Consider the following 21,325-nt stretch of genomic DNA (forward strand, 5'->3'; position numbering starts at 1 on the left):
TAGTCTACGCACTAGTCAAGACCTCACAATTGAGCAGCAGTAAATTGCTTTCCTTAACTGGCTTTTTTGTTATGAAATTAAAAATTCTTCATATTTGATCATTTTTGTTGAATTAAAACATTCCCAGTAAAACAAAACCTAATACACTTGCAAAAACTTGAAAAACCTTGTCAAAATCTTAATAAAACTTTAGATTTAAGCAGACTTAAAAATGGTTCCCCGGGCCGAGGAATTTGGCCAAAATTATGTAAGATCAGCGGCAACTAGCGTTGACAAGTCGGAAAATTCACCGCAATTTTCTTACATAATTTTGCGTTGAATGCGTTGAATTTGAAGACAAAAATTCAACGCATTCAACGCAAAATTATGTAAGAAAATTGTGGTGAATTTAACTTGAACTATGTACCTCCAGTTGCGTATGGGACTCGAACTGCTGACCTCTTGTTTGCTTGTCGCCTCTTCTACCATTGTGCCACAGTACCTTGGTTTCCTTAAGAGCCGCAATTCTTATAAAGCGTAGATCTTAAATATTTTGCGTTGAATTTAGCGTAAATCTTACATATTTTGCGCTGATTTTGCGTAGTATTTAACTTAGCATAATCAACGCATTTACCATGTGAGGCGTACTGGATAATTTTGAATTTTTTAAAAAGTTTTGAAAAAAATTTGAATTCCTAAAATGGTCTGAAATGGATTTTGCACTATAAAAGAACACTAAAAAGTGATTTTTTGCTGACTTCACTTTTCTCACCTGTGGAGTATAGGGAGTCGAAACAGTAAAAAAATTAATTTTTTGAAAAAACTTGAAAAACTTGAAATCGTAAAATGTTCTGAATTGGATCTTGCACTATCAAAGAGCACTAAAAAGGATTTTTTTCTGACGTCATGTTTCTCACCTTTGCAATATAGTGTTCGAAACAGTGAAAAAAATTGATTTTTTGAAAAACAAAACTTGAAAAAGTTCTGAAATCGTAAAATGGTCTGAAATGGATTTTGCACTAAAAAAGAGGACTAAAAAGTGATTTTTTGCTGACTGCACTTTTTTCACCTGTGCAGTATAGGGGATCGAAACAGTAAAAAAATTAATTTTTGAAAAAAAAAACTTGAAAAATTTGAAATCGTAATATGGTCTGAATTGGACTTTGCACTATCAAAGAGCACTAAAAATGATTTTTTTCTGACGTCATGTTTCTCACCTTTGCAATATAGTGTTCGAAACAGTGAAAAAAATTAATTTTTTGAAAAAAAAACTTGAAAAAGTTCTGAAATCGTAAAATGGTCTACAATGGATTTTGCACTAAAAAAGAGGACTAAAAAGTGATTTTTTTGCTGACTGCACTTTTCTCACCTGTGCAGTATAGGGAGTCGAAACAGTAAAAAAAATTAATTTTTTGAAAAAACTTGAAAATTTTGAAATCGTAAATTGGTCTGAATTGGATTTTGCACTAGAAAAGAGAACTAAAAAAGATTTTTTTCTGACCTCATGTTTCTCAACTGTGAAGTATAGGGGTCGAAACAGTGAAAAAATTGACTCCTTGAAAAAAAACTTGAAAAACTTTTGAAATCGTAAAGTGGTCTGAAATGGAATGGAAAGATGCTTATGTAAGATCAACGCAAAAATCAGCGCTAAATATGTAAGATCTACGCTAAAATTCATCGCTAAATATGTAAGATCTACGCCAAAATTCAAGGAAAAATTATGTAAGATTAGCGTTGAATGCGTTGAATTTATGTAAGATCAACGCTAAAATTCAACGCTAAACACGTAAGATCTACGCCAAAATTCCACGCAAAATTATGTAAGATTAGCTTTGAATGCGTTGAATTTATGTAAGATCAACGCTAAATTCAACGCTAAATATGTAAGATCTACGCTAAAATTCAACGCTAAATATGTAAGATCTACGCCAAAATTCAACGCAAAATTATGTAAGATTAGCGTTGAATGCGTTGAATTTATGTAAGATCAACGCTAAATTCAACGCTAAATATGTAAGATCTACGCTAAAATTCAACGCTAAATATGTAAGATCTACACCAAAATTCAACGCAAACTTATGTAAGATTAGCGTTGAATGCGTTGAATTTATGTAAGATCAACGCTAAATTCAACGCTAAATATGTAAGATCTACGCTAAAATTCAACGCTAAATATGTAAGATCTATGCCAAAATTCAACGCAAAATTATGTATGATTAGCGTTGAATGCGTTGAAATTATGTAAGACCAACGCTAAAATTCAACTCTAAATATGTAATATCTACGCCAAAATTCAACGCAAAATTATGTAAGGTTAGCGTTGAATGCGTTGAAATTATGTAATATCAACGCTAAATTCAACGCTAAGTATGTAAAATCTATGCTAAAATTCAACGCTAAACATGTAAGATCTACGCAAAATTCAACGCAAATTTATGTAAGATTAGCGTTGAATGCGTTGAATTTATGTAAGATCAACGCTAAAATTCAACGCTAAATATGTAAGATCTACGCCAAAATTCAACGCAAAATTATGTAAGATTAGCGTTGATTGCGTTGAATTTATGTAAGATCAACGCTAAATTCAACGCTAAATATGTAAGATCTACGCTAAAATTCAACGCTAAATATGTAAGATCTACGCCAAAATTCAACGCAAAATTATGTAAGATTAGCGTTGATTGCGTTGAATTTATGTAAGATCAACGCTAAATTCAACGCTAAATATGTAAGATCTACGCTAAAATTCAACGCTAAATATGTAAGATCTACGCCAAAATTCAACGCAAAATTATGTAAGATTAGCGTTGAATGCGTTGAATTTATGTAAGATGTACGCTCAGGCGTAGATCTTACATAAATTCAACGCATTCAACGCCAATCTTACATAATTTTGCGTTTTTTAGCGTTGACACCTCGGCCCGGGTCCAAATATGAGTCTTTTGCCCCCTTTATCCAAACTTTCTGGAAACACAGACCTAAATGTTGCTGACACAAATTTTTTTAAACTAAAATGCAAGCTATTTCTAATTTTGCTTCTGGAAAGAATTTTGAAGAAGTCATAATTTGTCGGCTTTTTGCTAATTTAACTTGATATCTATCCAGAATCCATCTTTTTTTGTTATAATAGGATTTTGTTGCCACAATTTGTATTGCAAAATGATTTAGTACAACTACAATCACTTTTTACACACTACTGTAGCAAGACTACTTTTGGCTTATCCGTGTTTTTCAGAATAAGGATTAAAATTGTAGTAAGGCGCATTCAGTTTTAAAATATTTTTCATATTAAATTAAATTCAATGAAATCATATTATATTTTCAGACGAATGCAAATCGTTTCTATGGTCTCGACAAAGTGTTTCAATAAACTTTTTAGGAATAGCTCAATTTAGCCTGCATTTGTTGTTCTTTTAATAGCTTTATAATTCAGTTCCGTTAATCAAAGGATCAATTGAACTCGCAGAGATGTGAATGTCAACCTATAAACGCTTTTAATAAATACCTAATGGGTCTTTGAATACATTTATTTTAAATAAAGCTTGTTTTCAGTAATGATATGCCCCATCTTCTTTCTTGAGAAATCAAAAATTAATTGAGCAGTGGCTATATGTTTTAACTAACCTTTTAATGCCTTTGATACTACGAAAATTTGCACGAAAGTTTTTCTATACCACAAATTTTTTTGATATTTCATCAATTGCTCATATTTGAGCTTTTTTGCGCATTGTATCATTTTGTCAATGATTAAAAGTTCCATTGTTTTAGAAAGCGGGCCTAAGATAACAGTTAAATGTTTAGTACTGGTTGAAATCTGTGGTTATTATTTATGCTCTTAGCAGATTTTAAAAATGGCCCATTGATGTTCAACTTCAACGCTAAGTGCTTTCGTAATTTATTTGTAAATTTTTTTCGACGGCATTTGTTTTAAAATGAAGTCTTTTGACTATGCTTAAAAAAATACAGCTCCCACTTTTTCTCTTATAAGTAACATGGGAATTTTTTTAAGACTTTTATTGTAAATATATGATTCTTATGACTTTCGAAATCATATTACTTCAAAAAATTCTGCATTGAAAAGAATTGCGCCCGTCTTTTTATTCTTCATTTTGTAAGATTGTAACTGAGTCTCGATAGAGAAAGATCCCATTCAACTTCATGTGACTCGCAAATTAATGTTCCTTGTTATATATTTTAATTGATATATTTCTATGCGTTTTCATAAAAAAAGTCTTGGGTTCTGGTGAAGCTTGTGCACTGGTCAAAACTTGTTAGAGCTGATAAAACAGCTTTAACAGTCTTTCGTCAGTTTTAATTTCATCGTGATCGTCAACTGTATTCAACAACGTGTTAAGGCAAAAGCACATCTAAATGGCCCGGCAAATCTAGCTATATTTGCTGGCAGGTATTTTGTCTGAGCTCAGATTGGTCACCGTTACGATTTCGAAACATCAAAAAATTAAGCCTAAAAAGAGCACAATCGATTTAGTATATTAGTAGGCTTAACGAAAATTATGTTACGCGAACTTTTTCTGAGCTTTCTATGCATATTAGATGTTAAATGGTTAAGAAATATGACGTAATAAACTTTCTCGCTGGATAGATTGTTCATTTCTCGCTTTGTTTAAATGGCGCTTTAAATAGATTGCTCATTTACGCGGTAACATCCTCCGGTCCGGAAGAAATTGTTGGGAGGATTGGTACAAGCTTAACGAGTGGGCGAACGAGCGATCCGGAAGACGTGCGTACGACGGCGGAGCGGGCTACGCTGTCGGATCCGTAACGGAGTTCTTCAATCCGAGCAGTTGGATAGTAACCCCTAGGGTTGCTTTCTTCAACTATCCACACTAAATCATCAGCCTTGAGGTGATGCTCGGCAGGCGTCTGCCACTTAGCTCTGCGGTTCAGCGCAGGTAGATACTCCTTAAGCCAACGTGCCCAGATTGCATTGGCGTAGGACTGTGCAGGGGCTTACCGCATACGATGATCGAACTCGTCGACTCCAACAATGGACGGAATTCTGGTTGCTTGGTTACCGAGTAGAAAATGATTAGGTGTTATTGCGCTTAGGTCGGACGGATCAGCGCTTACGGGCGTTAAGGGACGTGAGTTTAGTGCGTATTCGACCAAACAAAAAGTAGTGTTCAACACCTCATCTGTGAGGCGACGCGTACCGAGGATAGTGTACAGTACTTTTTTAAAACTACGAACTAACCACTCCCAGATGCCACCTTGGTGTGGCGCACTGGGTGGATTGAACCTCCACTTAATACCCTTATTGGCAAGCTCGGCAGCGATGTTAAGCGTATTTCATTTTTCCACAGCTTCACGGAGCTCTTTCCACAGATTTTCCACAGATTCCAATGAAGTTTGTACCGTTATCCAACCAAATCATAGCAGGAGTACCCCGACGGGAGACGAACCGCTCAACTCCCATTACACAGGAACTAGTGCCCATGGACGGGACAACTTCAACATGGATAGCAGGAGTAGTGAGACAAGTGAAGAGAAATCCCCACTTCTTCTCGGTAGTCCGACGAACTGTGACGTAGAATGGGCCGAAGTATTCAACCCCGGTGTTGGTAAAGGGAGGAGACTGGTATGCGAGTCTCTCCTTTGGTAGGTCTGCCATGATAGGTTGAATGGTTGCTGCACGGAACTTTCTACACAAGACGCAGTTTAATTTGACGGAACGCAGTGTGGGACGTAGTTTTAGGATGGCATAACGTTCTTGTACCTTTGACCTCAAGTAATCGATGCCCTGATGTTGGTTCTTCAAATGAGTATGCCGCAGAAACAGTTTAACAAAAGTATGACGCGCATCCAGAACGATAGGATGCTTTGTGTCACAGTCAATCTCCACTAGCCGTCGAAATCGACCAGAGGAACGGATGAGATCATGAGGTCCAATAAACGGAGTAAACTGAGCAATGCGGCTGCTCTTCTTAACGGATTTGTTGTCAAGAAGATCCTTTCTTTCAGTATTGAAGGACTCTCCTTGAACCAAGAACTGGAGATGACGCTCGGCTTCGTCAAGCTCAACAGGGTCAGCTATGCTGCCGTCTACGGTACGGTAACTTTCATGAGATGGTAAAAGAGGGAGCACATATGCGGTGACACGAATTAATTTTTTTTTCAGAACTGAACTTATCAAATGGGATCAGATTAATGCTTTGTTCCTTTGGGGAATTGGTTACAGATGCGGCTAAAGATGAGATGGAGTCATCATCTTGTTCCTTGGTTACAACGCCGAGCTTGATGTTATCAACGACGTCAGTATTTGGTACAAAAGGGAATTGCTTAGTTCTCAAGAAGTCAGGACCCCTCACCCAGCTACTTGATTGCAAAACTTCAGTGGACATACCACGCGTGCCAGCATCTGCCGGATTATCACAAGTGACGACGTGGTTCCATTGGTCAACGCTGGTGTTCTCCAGGATTTCACTAACCCGATTTGCAATGAAGATGGGGTGTTTGTTTGTTGAGTTTATTCACTGCAAGACAATTGTACTCTCTGTCCACATAGGAACCTTGTCCACAGTAACCGTTAATGCTCGAAAGATTTCCCTTTTTAAACGGGCAGCGAGGAGAGCGACTTGTAATTCCAACTTAGGAACTGTCATTACCTTCAGAGAAGCAACACGGGCCTTGCCCAAGACAAACGCCAGCTCTGTTATAACCTCCCCGGAGGTGCAAGTTACTTGAGCCCTAAGAAATCGTACTGCACTGAATACGTCTTGCGAGCTATCACCAAATATGTGGAGTTCAAGATGTTGGGATGGTCCTGAAAAGTAACTTCGGTATAGTGATCTCAGCTAACCGCGGCAGTTCAACACACCAGGCGAGGAATCTGTCAACTGTGTCTTTAGGTAACTCGTCATCCCAACTTTGTCCATTGACACGCCAAATGTCTTTCAAGATTAACCGAGCACCAACAGTGAACGGTGTGACAAGACCAATTGGGTCGTAGACCTTTGACAGAAGACTTAGAACCAAGCGCTGTGTTAAACTTTTCGTGATGGTGCTCTTAGTTCCCCTGCTCACAACCATAGTATCGTTGTTGTGATCCCACTTAAGCCCAAGCACGTGCATTGATTCCTCCTTTGATGAAACGATGACCTTCGGTTCAGTGGATTGAGCAGACCCATCAATTCGGTCAGCCAGATCTGGTACATTGCTTACAAACTTAGTAAGCTTAAACCCAACTAGATGGAGAAGATGTACCAATTCCTTTGACCTAATGAGGGCTCTCTCGGGGGATTCCACTGAGTCCAAGTAATCGTCCATGTAGAAGTTCTCAAGGACGGCTTTCGCAGCTTCTGGGTACTCCTTAGCTTTATCGCGTGCCGTGCGCTGAAGTGCGTAGTTGGCGCAGGTGGGCGAATCTTTTGCCCCAAAGATGTGGCGCTTATACTGGTGTACCACAACATTTGATGTGGAGTCCTCCCGCCACAAAAAGCGCAATGATGGTTGATCACATGGTAACACTCCAACTTGGAGGAACATTCCCTCGATGTCGGTGGATACGGCGAAAGGATGTTGTCTGAACCGTAGGAGTACATAGATTAGGTTTTGCAGCAACTCAGGTCCGGTGAGTAATGACTTATTAAGAGATGCGCCATGGAATTTAGCTGCTTCGTTTAGTACCCTACGGACCTTGCCCGGCTTGTTCGGGTTAACAACCGGATAGTGTGGTAGGTACCACTCTCGTTCCGAGCGACTTTCCACCTTATGAGCATCTTTGACCCTTACTACGTAACCTTTGTCTAAGTCCTCTTTGATGGTATTTGAGTACTTGTCCTTTAAAGTCTGGTCTTTCGCAAGCCGCTTTTCCAAAGATTTTAATTGAACAAGCGCTGAGAAATAATTGTTGGGCAGTTCGATGTTATCTTCAGCCCATAGCATTCCGACATTGTACCTTTTTCCATTATGCACGGTGGTTTTTTCAAGAATTTCATGCGCACGTGCATCCGAGGAGGATCGTGGGTCTACTTGCTGAAGTGCGCCGTACGACTCCATGTCTTACCAAGATTTTACCTGACTAGCGAGTTCAAAATCCTGCTCCATATTTGCTTTAAAACAAGTCGAGACTAGACCTGAAGACGACGGTAGAGGGCCGCTTAGAACCCAACCTATGGGTAATCGAACAGCGAAGGGCGAGCACTTCTCGTCGGCAGCGAAGTACTCTAACGGGTGGATGGCATGATACACATCCTGTCCAAGTATCATCTCAATGTTTCCATAGCAATATGTAACTGGGTCTACAACTGCTATGTGCGGGTATGTTTCCTGAAGTGCTTTAATGTTGATGATATCGGCACCTACATTCAAATCTTCTTTTACGTAAGGGCTTACTTTAAATGGTTCAAATGCTTGGTTGTCGCGTGGTGTTACAATTAGTTCAACTAACTTAATGTCTACAACCTCCTCGGTATTTATATCCTTGACTGTTAGTTTCAATGCTGTACCATGCAAACCAAGTCTATTTGCGAGATCATTGGACACCCAAGAGTTACTGCAAGCGGTATCGCACAAAAATAAAGCCGTGGTATCTTTACCAGAAGAGCTCTTCAACTGTAATTCAGTCACCTGAAGGAGGCCTTTCGCATTACTCACAGATGACAAAGTAGTGGCCTTACTCAATGATTGGACACTAGATAACTTACTTTGATTTGCGCCAGCATTAGAATTACTATTGTTGTTGTTTGAAGGGGATTTTGATGGATAAACTCTTTCAGCTCCATGAAGAAGTGTATTATGGGAGCTGTTGCAACCGTCCTTCCTGCATTTTCTAGGATTTGGGCATTGCCTGAACATATGCTTTTCTCTCAAACATGAGAAACACAGTTTTGCTTCCGCCACTACCTTTGCTCGCTGAGTGGGAGACTTTTCTTTAGATACCCTACACACCCAGATGCGGTGGTTACCTTTACACACAATGCAGCGAAGGGTTGGAGGCGTTGCCGATGTTGAGGCTGGTCTCTGAGTGCCCTTAGATTGCGTATTAGCAACGAAAATTCTTGAGGCAACTTGGTCTTTACTACTGAGTTGGTGTTATCCTCAATTCTTGCCTTCGATGAAGTTGTTTTCATTAAATCATGTGCCTCGGCCTTGTCCTTCAACCAATTGTTGAAGTCAAGGAGTGTTGGTTTTACCCAATGTTTCTTCACTGTGGAGAGTGACCAAGACTCTTTCAGATTGGGTGGCAATTTTTGCACAGCGGTGTTGAGAAATGAGGCGCTCTTAAGATCTGAGTCATACTAAAGTGATTTAAAGACCCCAACAAGACTTGAAATTGTTGCAGAATAGTTTATGATGTTATCACTATTGTGCATCTTAAGTGGAGGAAAAGAGCTGAGTTTGTCTAAGTGTGCACTGACTACTGCCTGTCGTTGGCCAAATTTACGTTCGAGTGTCTTAAATGCGTCCTTATACATTAAACAACAGTATGCGAACTCAGCGATGGCGGTTTTAGTTTTTCCAGTTACAAGAGTTTTTAAGTATGTTAACTTGACATCATCAGTCAAGGACTGTGAATCTATGGCGCTTTTAAATTGTCCGAATCATTCGTGCCACTGCAGGGGATCACCATTGTACTGTGACAACTTCCACTCGCGCAGTGGATCGTTCTTCTTACAAGTAATTGCGTCCGCCAACTGCTTTATCAAATCCGCAGAGTCCAAAGAAGGAGCCGAAGCTGTGGGATGCGGCGGGCCACCCCAACACAACGGGTTTGGAACGGTAGCTCCATACGTTGGCGGAATGATTGGAGTGACAAAGGTGGGGGCGGTACCTGTGGAAGAACTAAATGGATTCGCTTGCATGAAGTCTGATGTTACGTAATTTTGAGGGCCTGCTGCTGCTTGTACATGAGAGGAGCGGAGCAATGTGATGATATGAGGGTTGATTAACGGGGCCGGTTGTGCGGTGCATAAGTTTGCAGATGTACGTACAAGTGGTACTGCATTAGATGGGACTGCTGCCGGAAAACGCCAGACATTTGGATCCGGAGGAGCAGGAGATGCGTGGGTTATAGGGACAAAATTTTAGGGCTGACAACTCTTTTGTGGGGGTGGTGGATGAATTAATTGAGGTATAAAGACGTTTGCGGAGGAAATGAATGGTGCAGGTGGAGAATGGGTAACAGATTGACATTATTCGTCACGGTGTTAGTGGCGTGTAATGGGAGTGCTTGTGGCGGCGAAGGAGGAAAGCGGAATGCTGGTGGGATTAACGGGAAATGCGGTGGTGCGGGGTTTAGAACGGGTGATGGGGGGGCTGGTACATTTACGTGTGCTTGTTGCGGATTAAGTGCTAGCGGAGCATTAACGAGTGTATTTGAAGGTGGTGAACGCGGAGAGCTGACTAAATTCAACTGTCCCGGCATGCTCGACCTGCGCGGGAATTGATGATCTAATTGTAAACCATCGAAGTGCATTGTTGCTTGAGACAGTTGTCCGGCTGGGTTTTATGGGCGTTTAGTTGAGTTGGCATACCAAAATTTACTGGGGGTGATGGAGGCGTATATTGAGGCCGTTGCTGCTCTTGCATGATGTTGTTTGCATTATGTTCATCATTGGCTACATTGGTTTTACTAGTTGGTTCTTTCGGCTCATGGACAGGGAGGTTGATGTTGGCCTCAACTTGACCGAGTGTATTGAGAATGAAGTGTGAGTTTGGAAGTTGAGTTGAAGAAGGTCGTAGGACAATTGCTTGTTTGGATTGCGCGATGGAATCAGAAAAGTGCAAACTCGGTTCGTTTGCAACATCTTCCATGTTCCCGGTCGGTGACGAATTAACCCAATCTTGAACAAATTTTTTGCTCATGACTGAACTGCTTTCCGTAAAGAGCCCACTCATTTTGCCTGTACCAGACCCGTCTGCTGATGATTTTGTCATCAACTCAATTTCCTCAAGGGCTGCAGCAGTTACTTCCTTGCGATGATCCTCCTCAACTGCTCAATTTCCAATTCCCGCAATTTTGTTTGTTTTTCGATTTCAAGACGCTGTCTAGCAATGCGAAGCTTTGCTTCATGTTGTTTCTCAAGTTCCTCCCTTTTGAGTCTTGATAGTTCTAAGTCTCGTTGACGGTGACTTGATCTTTTTGAGGAAGTCATATGTGAACCTGATCTTGATTGGTGAGGGGTATACAGCTCTGCCGTCTCTTTGTCATGGACCGAATTGATATACCCTCGAGCAGCAGCAATGAACTCGAGCAGCAGCAGTTTTCTTTGTTACATTCTCTAACCATTTTTTAAGGTTCTTACAGGCAGCATCTGAATCTTCAGTCCTTTGTGCCAGATCAAAGAGCTCTTCATTCTTATCAACTACTCTAGTAAAAGCATCCTTGCACTTAACAATCAGACGTCCGATCTTAACTTTCCTGTCTTGCTTATCAACAGCATTGTCAATTTCACCATAGATGTTATTAAGGTCAGCCTCTAATTTTGCCCTCGCATTATAAAATTTGTTAAATTTGTCCTGCAATGTTGTCATGATCTTAAGAAAATCAGGAACCACGAGTTTAATTTGGTACTAATATAAAGTACATAGACATGCAACAGCACAACAAAAATGGGTTATACCGAACCCTAGCGTGACGGTTTGCCTAGCAAACCGCCAAAGAGCAAAGATGTTTGTCGAGTGCAATAGTACCCGGCAAAAAAAGAAAAAACGGTGCGCAGGAAGCGCAAAAAAGGGCAGAACTGGAGACGGGACGGACGTGAAGAGGAGCCTAACGATTAACGCACGACGCAACGGGGAACCAGACGGACAAACGGGAGCGTCGAGCGAAAAGCCCGCAACAAAGCGGGAAAATGGCACGGGCGGGGCGGAAATGTCGGGCGGATGGCGCGCGACAAAACAGGAAAACGGCACGGGCGGGGCAGAAACGTCGGGCCGATGACGCGCGACGAAACGGGAAAATAGCTCGGGCGGGGCGGAAACGTCGGGCGGATGGCGCGCGACGAAACGGCAAAACGGCACGGGCGGGGCGGAAACGTCGGGCGGATGGCTCGCGACGAAACGGGAAGACGGGATAGCACGGGAGGGAGACGGTAAATCACAATCGAGGAGGCGGGAAGATCAATGCTAGCAGACCACTGCAACAAACTCAAACAACAAGCTAGCCGTAACTCCAAAATAAACTTAAGTCACACCCTAGAAAGAAGGAGAGGAGCTACTGCCAGGTAAAATAGCACAAAACATTATGGGGCTTTATCAACGGAATCAAAACATCAAACATGAAACAAGTTACGGCAACGATATATTATAACCAAAAGCCGAAAAAGTAAGGAAATTTACTAGCCGTAACTCCAGAACAAACTTAAGTCACACCCTAGCAAACCACCATACCCGGACAACAAAAGTGCATACTACAAAAATTAATAAAGCTACAACAAATGGCTTGTAAACAAGTGTTGTGAAAGTCACGAAACAAACCAGCCGTAACACCAGAATGAAATTAAGTCACACCCTAGCAAGGAACGAGACTAAACAACAAACCAGCATACTAGCAGAAGGAAATTTTACTACAGCAAAACTCAACATACTAAATCATACAACAAATAAACGGGGGATAGAAAAAAACAAGGTGACACGGAAGCAAAAGGGACAGAAACGGAAAAGTGAAACCAGATAACGGACGGTAGGGAATAACTCAAAGAATGGTGAGAGCAATACGTTTAGTAAAGCGCTATTGGAAGGTATCAACCACAAACTAACCCATAACTTGTGAGTTAACTAAGTCACACCGCCAGTCAGCGGGTAGACTCCCACAACAATGCAAGACTAAGTGACATTCAGGTTATCAAAGGCTTGAGTGAGTTCCGCCTCCTCGAACGCATGACGGGTGCGGAGCGTTTTACAACGGCGCTTTGAAAGTTTTTTCGGTCGGGAGCGTGTTATCAAGGACCGGAGGTTGTTCTTATGGGCTAACACTATAGTGAGTGTTTTCAGCTCAAGCGCAGGCTTTTGGTGTAATGCTCTGTACTCTTTAAGTAAACTAGGATCTTTCTGTTTACGTTTAGACACAATGTCTTTCACTAAATGGATGGTAACTAGAGTACTACGCTTGAGCTGATCGTAGATATCAGGAATTCCCTCTCTGGGGCAATACACTATAGCTTCTATGCGCTCCTGATAGTTTTCAAGCACTGAAAAAAGCTGCGAAGGTGTTAAAGGCTTGTTGTTGTTACTGCGATGACGTGAAAGCGAATTGTTCACTACATCATGCCATATAACTAGGCGCTTCTTATCATGAAAGAAATGACACCACTGGAATTGCGCTGTTTTTCGGACTTTCAAAGCGTTAGGGTTGAAATTGAAACCCGATAATGCGTAAACGTTACGTTTGTAACGATTTTGTGTTAATTGGGGCGCAGTTTTTATGGCGTGATGAAGTGAACTTGCAGAATATGAAAACCATATATTGTTTTTACAACATAATTGATTTGAGCTTTGCTCAAACTCCGAACCTTGATGTTAAATGCACGATTTTCACGAGTTACCAAGAATAAGCGCTTATTTGCAAAGAAAATCAGTTATCTGATTCTCTTTTTCCAAAATTTGAAAATCTTGACCAAACTCTTAATTCTACCCTTTTTCTATACAAGTGTTCTATCTGCCATCTATAAACGCTTTATATAATTTCTTTTGCAAAATTTTATCAAGTTTGGTCAATTTTTTTAAACTTTTTTTTGCTTTGCTGAGTTTATCTCGTATAAGATTTTACCCCTTCCAATTACTAGTATTTAGCCCGATTTGGTCAATTCCAAAATTTTTACCAAAATTTTTCAAATTCGATGTTTTTCAACAAAAAAAAATGTGTATGGGGTGGGTTATCGGTGACCAATGAACTCGAAAAAGTTCGTTATATGGGATAGGAAACAGGTTCTGGGAGGCTAGATTTGCCGGTTAAGGGAAGTTTATACCATCAAGAGAAAATAAAGTTTATAAGAGTTCGGACTAGTTTTACAGTTTTTTCTTTCTTCGGCCTCTGAGCAGTCTGTTTGTCTTGAGAAACGGATCTTGGTCTATTGTTCGTGTTACCAGTCCGATTGGGGAAGTATTCGGTTCCAGACTGCGGCAGTTCCCTGCTCCTGTTAACTGCTGCACCATTGACTGGCTATCAGAGTGGCCGGAGGGGGTTCTTCAGAGTGTGGCTCATTCCGCTCTGTAGGTTTTTGTATCCGCCATTTCTTGTCTGCTTTTTACTCGCGGATGTTTTTGAGGGTGACCTTTCCTCGGCAGACTGGCTCAAAAATGCTGGTCAGGTTTCCCTTGTCTCTAGACTACGATAAACTAATTGATATAGGCGGCGCTCAAATTAGTCGCTATAACAATCGTTGGTAAATATTGCAACTTGCTAAGTAAACTAAAAACTGTAATTAGTGGCCGACTGGCATTGCACAACGGCATCAAAACAATCAAATTTAGTTTTGAACAGCTATTCATGAATTGAGGATAAATCCATTGTCAATAATCCAATCCGCGTCAGCGTTCGCAAATAGTCGCGGTACCAAATATAAAGCTGATAAAACAGTCTTTCGTTAGTTTTAAATTCATCGTGATCGTCAACTGTATTCAACAACGTGTTATGGCAAAAGCACATCTAAATGGCCCGGCAAATCTAGCTATATTTGCTGGCAGGTATTTTGTCTGAGCTCAGATTGGTCACCGATACGATTTCGAAACATCAAAAAATTAAGCCTAAAAAGAGCACAATCGATTTAGTATATTAGTAGGCTTAACGAAAATTATGTTACCCGAACTTTTTTTGAGGTTTCTATGCATATTAGATGTTAAATGTTTAAGAAATATGACGTAATAAACTCTCTCGCTGGATAGATTGTTCATTTCTCGCTTCGTTTAAATGGCGCTTTAAATAGATTGTTCATTTACGCGGTATCACTTGTGCATTTCTGTTTATTTTTTACAAACTGTAATTACAAAAAAGCTTCTTTTATAGTGCTTGAACGGTAAACGGTAAGTGAAGAGGTTTTTTTAATTAACGCATATTGGTTTTAGTGGATTCCACAATTTGTGTTTTTCTTAAAATGCTCATTAATTTTTGTATTCTGCTTGTAAATATTGTTATTTCTTGTCAATTGACTTAGTGTAAACAAATTAATGTTCCATTCACGACCTGTGGAGCGACATGTGAATATATCTAAGGTTTTTCAAAAAAATATTATTGTTAAGAGTAGAAGTAATTTGCTTTTGAAAAAATTAAAGACATTTTGGAACCTTGACTGTTTTGTTCCCCATTTTTATCGACTTGTTACATAGTCACAATAAAAACTGGTTCAACCTGCTTTCTAATGATGCACAGGAATTTTGATCAAATCACGTTTTTGTTGCTATTTCTGCTTCCAAATGTGTCTTAGAAATAGATATTCATTTTTGGCCGAAATCAATGTTTTGATGATAACAATTTGATGTTTGCATTTTTTCGTTTTCTCATCATTGGTAGGCCTCATCTGCAATCCAATGCGACATGAAATTATTTTAGTGTTCGGTTGATAACGATATTTCTCATACACCAATTAACTTCGAAGAGTAATTGAATTTTTTAATGGATTCTATCTGCTCCTTATTTCTGACACAATTAAGTCGTAACTTAATTCATAGAACGTTTAATTGTTAGGAATTAATCATAGCCGCTTGTCAATTAAAAAAAAACAAAAATAATCAAATTTGTTGAAAAATGCGCTACAAAATAGTAAATTATCACAAAAAAGTTCTATCGTACACCAATTATTTTCCAAGAGTACTTGAATTTTTGAATAGATTTTATCTGTTCCTTATTTCTGAGACAATTAAGTCCTAACTTAATTCATAGAACGTTTATTGGTTAGGATTTAATCATAGCCGCTTGTCAATTAGAAAAAACAAAGATAAACAAAATAGTTGAAAAATGCGCTACAAAATAGTTAATTATCACTGAAAAATTTTGATCCGAAATGGCCAGTGAAATAGAAAAATTATCTTTGGAAAAGCGGTGGTATTAAACTTCTTAAGCCATTTTATGTTTTGTTTTGAAATTTTTGACAGGTTTTGACCAACGCACAACGAATCATATGAACAGACTTTTTTCAAGAAAAAACATAGGGCATAATTAACAACTTTTTATAATAAGCAGGAACGTTTCGGTTTTATAGCCAAAATGGAGCAAGTGGTCTTCCAATGAGCGATTGCTTTCTTAATACGAAGCTCATTTTCTTATCATGAGCAATAAGAGACTTGTACATCGCAGCAGTATTAACACGATCTGAATGATTGAATTATCTTCTCAAATCAAAACAATTAATCAAGCATTCAATTTTTGAGATAACAAATTCCTCTGCTCCTTTTGTGAAATTTAACTACAATTTATTCTGTTAATTTTATTTATGTTAATTTTTCCCAAACGCTCTAATTAGTTTTCATTTTGGTGCTCATTTTGAAGAATATTGAAAGTAGACGTTTTTAAAATGATTTTCACCACATTATGTGAATTACATTTTTAATGTAAAATAATGAATTTTTGTTCACAATCGATCATGTCAGTATCATCAGTTTAGATTGCATCAACAATGAAATCACTTTCCAGACCTTCTATGGAAACAACTTAAAGGTATTTCTCCTGTTCTTGATCTCAAACTTTTCCGCAAATTATGTAATTTACCGCTCACACTATCAGAAATGATATTTTGATGTGCCCACTCTATCAGTGGGACATCAAAGACTTTTCTACTCTGATTGTCTCTACTCCGTGAAAAGCAAATTCTTCAAAATTTCTCCTCTTAACGTCTAAGATGAAGATTTTAAAATTTGCTAGATTTCTATATGCGCCTATAACCTAGCGTTTCTTGCAACCAGCTAAAATGAAATCTAGCTTCGCTACTGTGCATACCGTTCATACATTACGTCCTCGGCAGCTGAAGAGGCAGAATCTTAATATTCTGCCGCAATTGAGATAGGACTTTGTTGTATGGGATTAGTAATGGTAACATCCAATGGGGCTGGCTGACGCACATTCCATGCAGGTAAGAATTTGTCAGGTCGCCCAGTTTTGGGCTGTTGTCGGGTAGTAAACTCTTCTGCTAACAGATGGGCAAAACATTATAACTGCGGAGGAATTTGACATGATTTTTTTCGATATACAATCACGACGTGCGATCATATAGCCCCAACCAAGAGATGACACGGCATGATTGTTCATTAGATCCAGTCGAAGAGATCTATAAAGAAGACGTTTTTCCTTGTTTTCGTACAATCTGACACCCAGTCCATATTTAATAGAATCTCGAAGCTAACTCGGAGAGAAATGTGGCCCCGGATCTGCGGATAACCGGGCACTTGATTGTCGTAGAGGAACATAGTGAACTTCTTCCCCTACTTGAAATTATTTGAATGACAAATAGTCTTAAGCAGTGTTATCAAGTTAATCTTCAATTTTTCTTTGAGAGAGCTTTGTGGTCACAATTTCGCCCTATTCGTCAATTGTCCCAACAACAGATGTTTTTAGTTGAATTATTGCCTGTTAGTGTTGATAATGGTGTTCTCACTGTTTCTTTATAAAAACGAAAGAAAAAAATTTGAAACTCTTGACAATGATTTGACTCAAAATTTGTCAGCTTTCTTCTATTTTTTTTCAAGACATACCAAACCAAAAATTTGTCCTCACTCCAGAACTGACAACAATTCATACCTGGTTCAAGATGTGCAAAATCTAAGCAGTGAATAAAATAAAAGTTCTGATGCAGTACTGATGTAGGAATCACAATTTTTTTCTGATTCAGCATTAGCTATGTCTTGACATTCACATTGCATGAGGGAGATAAGAGAACTTGAATACATCTTAATAAAGGAAACTCTGATTCAACCCTCCATCAAGTTGATCAATTTAAAAATGCTTGACATTTTCGAACCGAGTCAAAGTTTGATACTGCACCAGATCTTAAATGTATGAAAAAACTTCACATTGGCCATTTTTTATTTAGAAGACTGATGCACTGGGCTTCTATGTCATCAAACTTTTTTAGTGTTTTTATTCTTATATCTCCAAACTGTTTGGCAAACTGTTTGAAAAATCAGATGTAACTGCAGCTTATAAATGTTGGAGTTCGCAATTTGACGCAATGAAAGTAAAAATGTTTCCAGGTATTGCGCCGGCTACTGTGACAAAATCGAGGGAAGAACTCTGGCCATGGAGGATGGCAAAATGGGATTCACCAAATACGACCCAGTTGGGGTGGTGGGTGCAATCACCCCGTGGAATTTTCCCTTCATGATGACATGCATGAAACTTAGTCAGGTGAAATTCCTAAACTTTATTACTAATGTTGTTGTGTTAGCCTAATGTTAGCCTAATTGTTGTGATAAACTTATTAAATAGCTTCAGAGACGGAGATGTCGGAAATGCCCTCTTCCATTGAAATTGAGACCCCTGAAAATGAAACTCCTGAAATTGAGACGCATGAAACAACTGATCCACAGCCAACTTTCCCGGTGCAAATGCCAACGCCACGACCAACAGCAAGTGGTGAGAAGAGAACCGCAGTTGTGCTAAGTCCCTTAACTAATGCTTGTGAAAACGAGGAAATGGTTAAAGTCATCGAAGCTACGATTCAAAAGACAGTAGAATCTACTATCAAGGTGTCTCTCGAAAATTCAATGCCAATTTTCATTGCTAAAATTCAGGATGAAGTCCAAAAAACCATGGTGACTGCAATCGACAACGCTCTTGCAAAAATGAAGAGAGAGCTACAGGATGAGCTGATGCAAAAAATAAACAGCGCGGTTAACAAAACTGACCTCAAAGCTATGGCCCATTCTGAAGAGTTGGAACAATACAACAGAAGAGAAAATTTGCGCATCAGCGGTATCCCTGAAGCCACATTCATTGACCAGAATGGAACAACTCGCCCTGAGACATCTAACGCTAGCGTCCATAAAGTCGTCGAACTGGGAAGATTTCTTGAAAGCGAAATAAATGAGCAAGATATCTCAATTGCGCATAGACTCCCGACAAAGAAACCTGGCCATAGACAATTGATTGTGCGATTCTCGAGGCGTATTACAAAAATCAATATCCTTCAAAACAAGAAAAATCTAGCTAAAGCAGCAGAGACGAAAGACGTTAAAATTTACGAAGACTTGACGGCCCCACGTTTACGGTTCTTCAACATGATGAAACTTGATCACAGGATTGAGTCACTGCGAACCAAAGAAGGCAACATCTTCTTTACATGGAAGAACAACAAAAAGATGGAGAAGATAAGCAATCTCTTTGATGGTGGCCATCTTCTCAATTATTACTTCAACGACGTTTGGAGTTGTTTTTCTCAGCAGCATTTCTCTACCACCAGTGATACCTCAAATGGAACCTAAAATAAAAGTCAACTCGGTGCTCATTCCTGAATATAAATTATGTCGGGTGCTACACTTTAATATTCGCTCTCTTAAGTGCCATTATGATGAGTTGCTTCTGTTTCTAAGCTCTTTAAAAGTCAAACCAACTGTCATAGCTTTAACTGAAACTTGGCTGAATGACCTGGACCATATAGACTCAATGTCATTTGCAGGCTTCAGCAAATTAATAACAAAAAACCGTGGAACCAGAGGAGGAGGTATAGGCCTACTTGTTTCCGAATGCGCTTCGACTGCTATAGAGGATTCTGCTGGAGAGGCAATGGAAACCCTTAAAGTGTCTATCACCTATGAAAATATCAAATTCGGCATTCTGATTATCTATAGGCCTCCGAACTCAAAGGCTGCTGATTTCGTTGAGGAGTTCGACTCATTAATGGAGTCGGTAGCTGGCAGTAATCGGGATTGGATTATCTTGGGTGATTTTAACATTGACATACTGCAACCATCTGCTCTTTCCAAAAGTTATTTGAATGTAATTAGCAGCCATAACTTCCAGCAAGTCATTCAAAATCCAACTAGAGTTACCAACAATTCTTCTTCCTTGCTCGATCACATCTCAACGAATATCCATTCTTCAAAAATAAAAAATTCTGGAATAATCGAGTCCTCTATAACAGATCATTTCCCTGTCTTCGTTGATCTTGTTGTCAATAGCAAAAAGCATCCAACCTCCTTCGAATATAGAAAACTATCGGATATTGAAAAAAATCAGAAACGGTTTCGAGAATTCGTTTGTGAGCATATTGATAACCTAGACCGGGTAAACTTCGAATCGATAACGTGCACTATACATAATGCGGTTAACATTTTAGCTCCCCGGCGTCTTTTCAAGAGAAAATCTGAGCAATCAAGCCCATGGATAACTAATTCACTTAAAAACCTTATGTCGAAGCGCAACCGTATTCGGAAGCAAGTTACTCAATATCCCACCTCAAGAATTCTAGCAGAAAAGTACAAGTATATTAAAAATCGGGTTATAAGATCAATTCGATCTGCAAAGAGAAAATATTATGCAACGCAAATTGAAAAGAGTATGGAAAATCCCAAGACATTTTTTGATACATTGAACTTGGTTATTGGCAAAAACATAAAACCGTCGATACCAACTACGATTTCCGTCAATGGAAATTTTGTTGAAAATGATGTTGATATTGCTTCAGTGTTCAACGAGTTTTTCGCTGGCATTGGTCCGCAGCTCTTGAAGGCTATTGATCACCGCAAACCTGTTGCTCTCGAAGATGTTGATTTTTCAATGGCATTCAAACCTGTAACTTCTGGCGAAGTGGAAGAAATAATAAATTCTTTGCGTGTAAATACCTCCTCTGGTATCGATGACATACCGACTGTGGTGATTAAAATATTAGGAAATGTGCTCAGTGGTCCGCTGGTGAATTTAATAAATGAACATTTTCGCTCGGGAATTTTTCCCGCAATGCTCAAATGTGCAAAGGTAGTGCCGATACACAAAAATGGAGGCAAAGATAATCCTAACAATTATCGGCCGATTTCTCTGCTTCCATCTTTAAGGAAAATTTTTGAGCGCGTTTTATACAATCGATTGTTTGACTACTTTACCTACTTTAATTTGTTCTTTTGTAATCAGTTCGGGTTTAGACCTAAAAAATTGACTGTGGATGCGCTAGTTCATATTACCGAAACTATTAGACATGATTTGACGCATGGTTGTAAGCTTCCAGTTGCCGTATTTCTCGACTTAAAGAAAGCATTTGACACTGTTGATCATTCTATACTAATTAAAAAATTGGAATCATATGGAATTCGCGGTTATCTTCTATCCTGCCTGTCGAGTTATTTAGAAAAGAGGTCGCAAATTGTTAAGGTGAGGTCCAGTATCTCTGCAGCTCTTCCACTTAATTGTGGAGTGCCTCAGGGGTCTGTTCTTGGACCTCTTCTTTTTATCATCTACATC

At 39.3% G+C, this 21,325-nt stretch overlaps 2 protein-coding genes and 1 pseudogene across 2 annotated transcripts in view; all 3 read left to right on the forward strand.

The window, feature by feature from the left end:
* The window catches only part of LOC142337765 (retinaldehyde dehydrogenase 3-like), a 49,292-nt pseudogene that overhangs the window by 917 nt on the left and 27,050 nt on the right, over nucleotides 1-21,325 (forward strand).
* The window catches only part of LOC142337770 (uncharacterized), a 346,563-nt gene continuing 343,566 nt past the window's right edge, over nucleotides 18,329-21,325 (forward strand). The window contains exon 1 of the mRNA XM_075387272.1: nucleotides 18,329-18,355. The gene's annotated coding sequence lies outside the window, so the exon portion shown is untranslated. The remainder of the gene's footprint in view (nucleotides 18,356-21,325) is intronic.
* The window catches only part of LOC142337764 (dynactin subunit 4-like), a 618,078-nt gene continuing 615,082 nt past the window's right edge, over nucleotides 18,330-21,325 (forward strand). Inside the window, exon 1 of the mRNA XM_075387261.1 lies at nucleotides 18,330-18,356. The gene's annotated coding sequence lies outside the window, so the exon portion shown is untranslated. The remainder of the gene's footprint in view (nucleotides 18,357-21,325) is intronic.

This window comes from Convolutriloba macropyga, chromosome 4, assembly GCF_964194025.1.
Source record: "Convolutriloba macropyga chromosome 4, txConMacr16.3, whole genome shotgun sequence".
Lineage (NCBI taxonomy): Eukaryota > Metazoa > Xenacoelomorpha > Acoela > Convolutidae > Convolutriloba > Convolutriloba macropyga.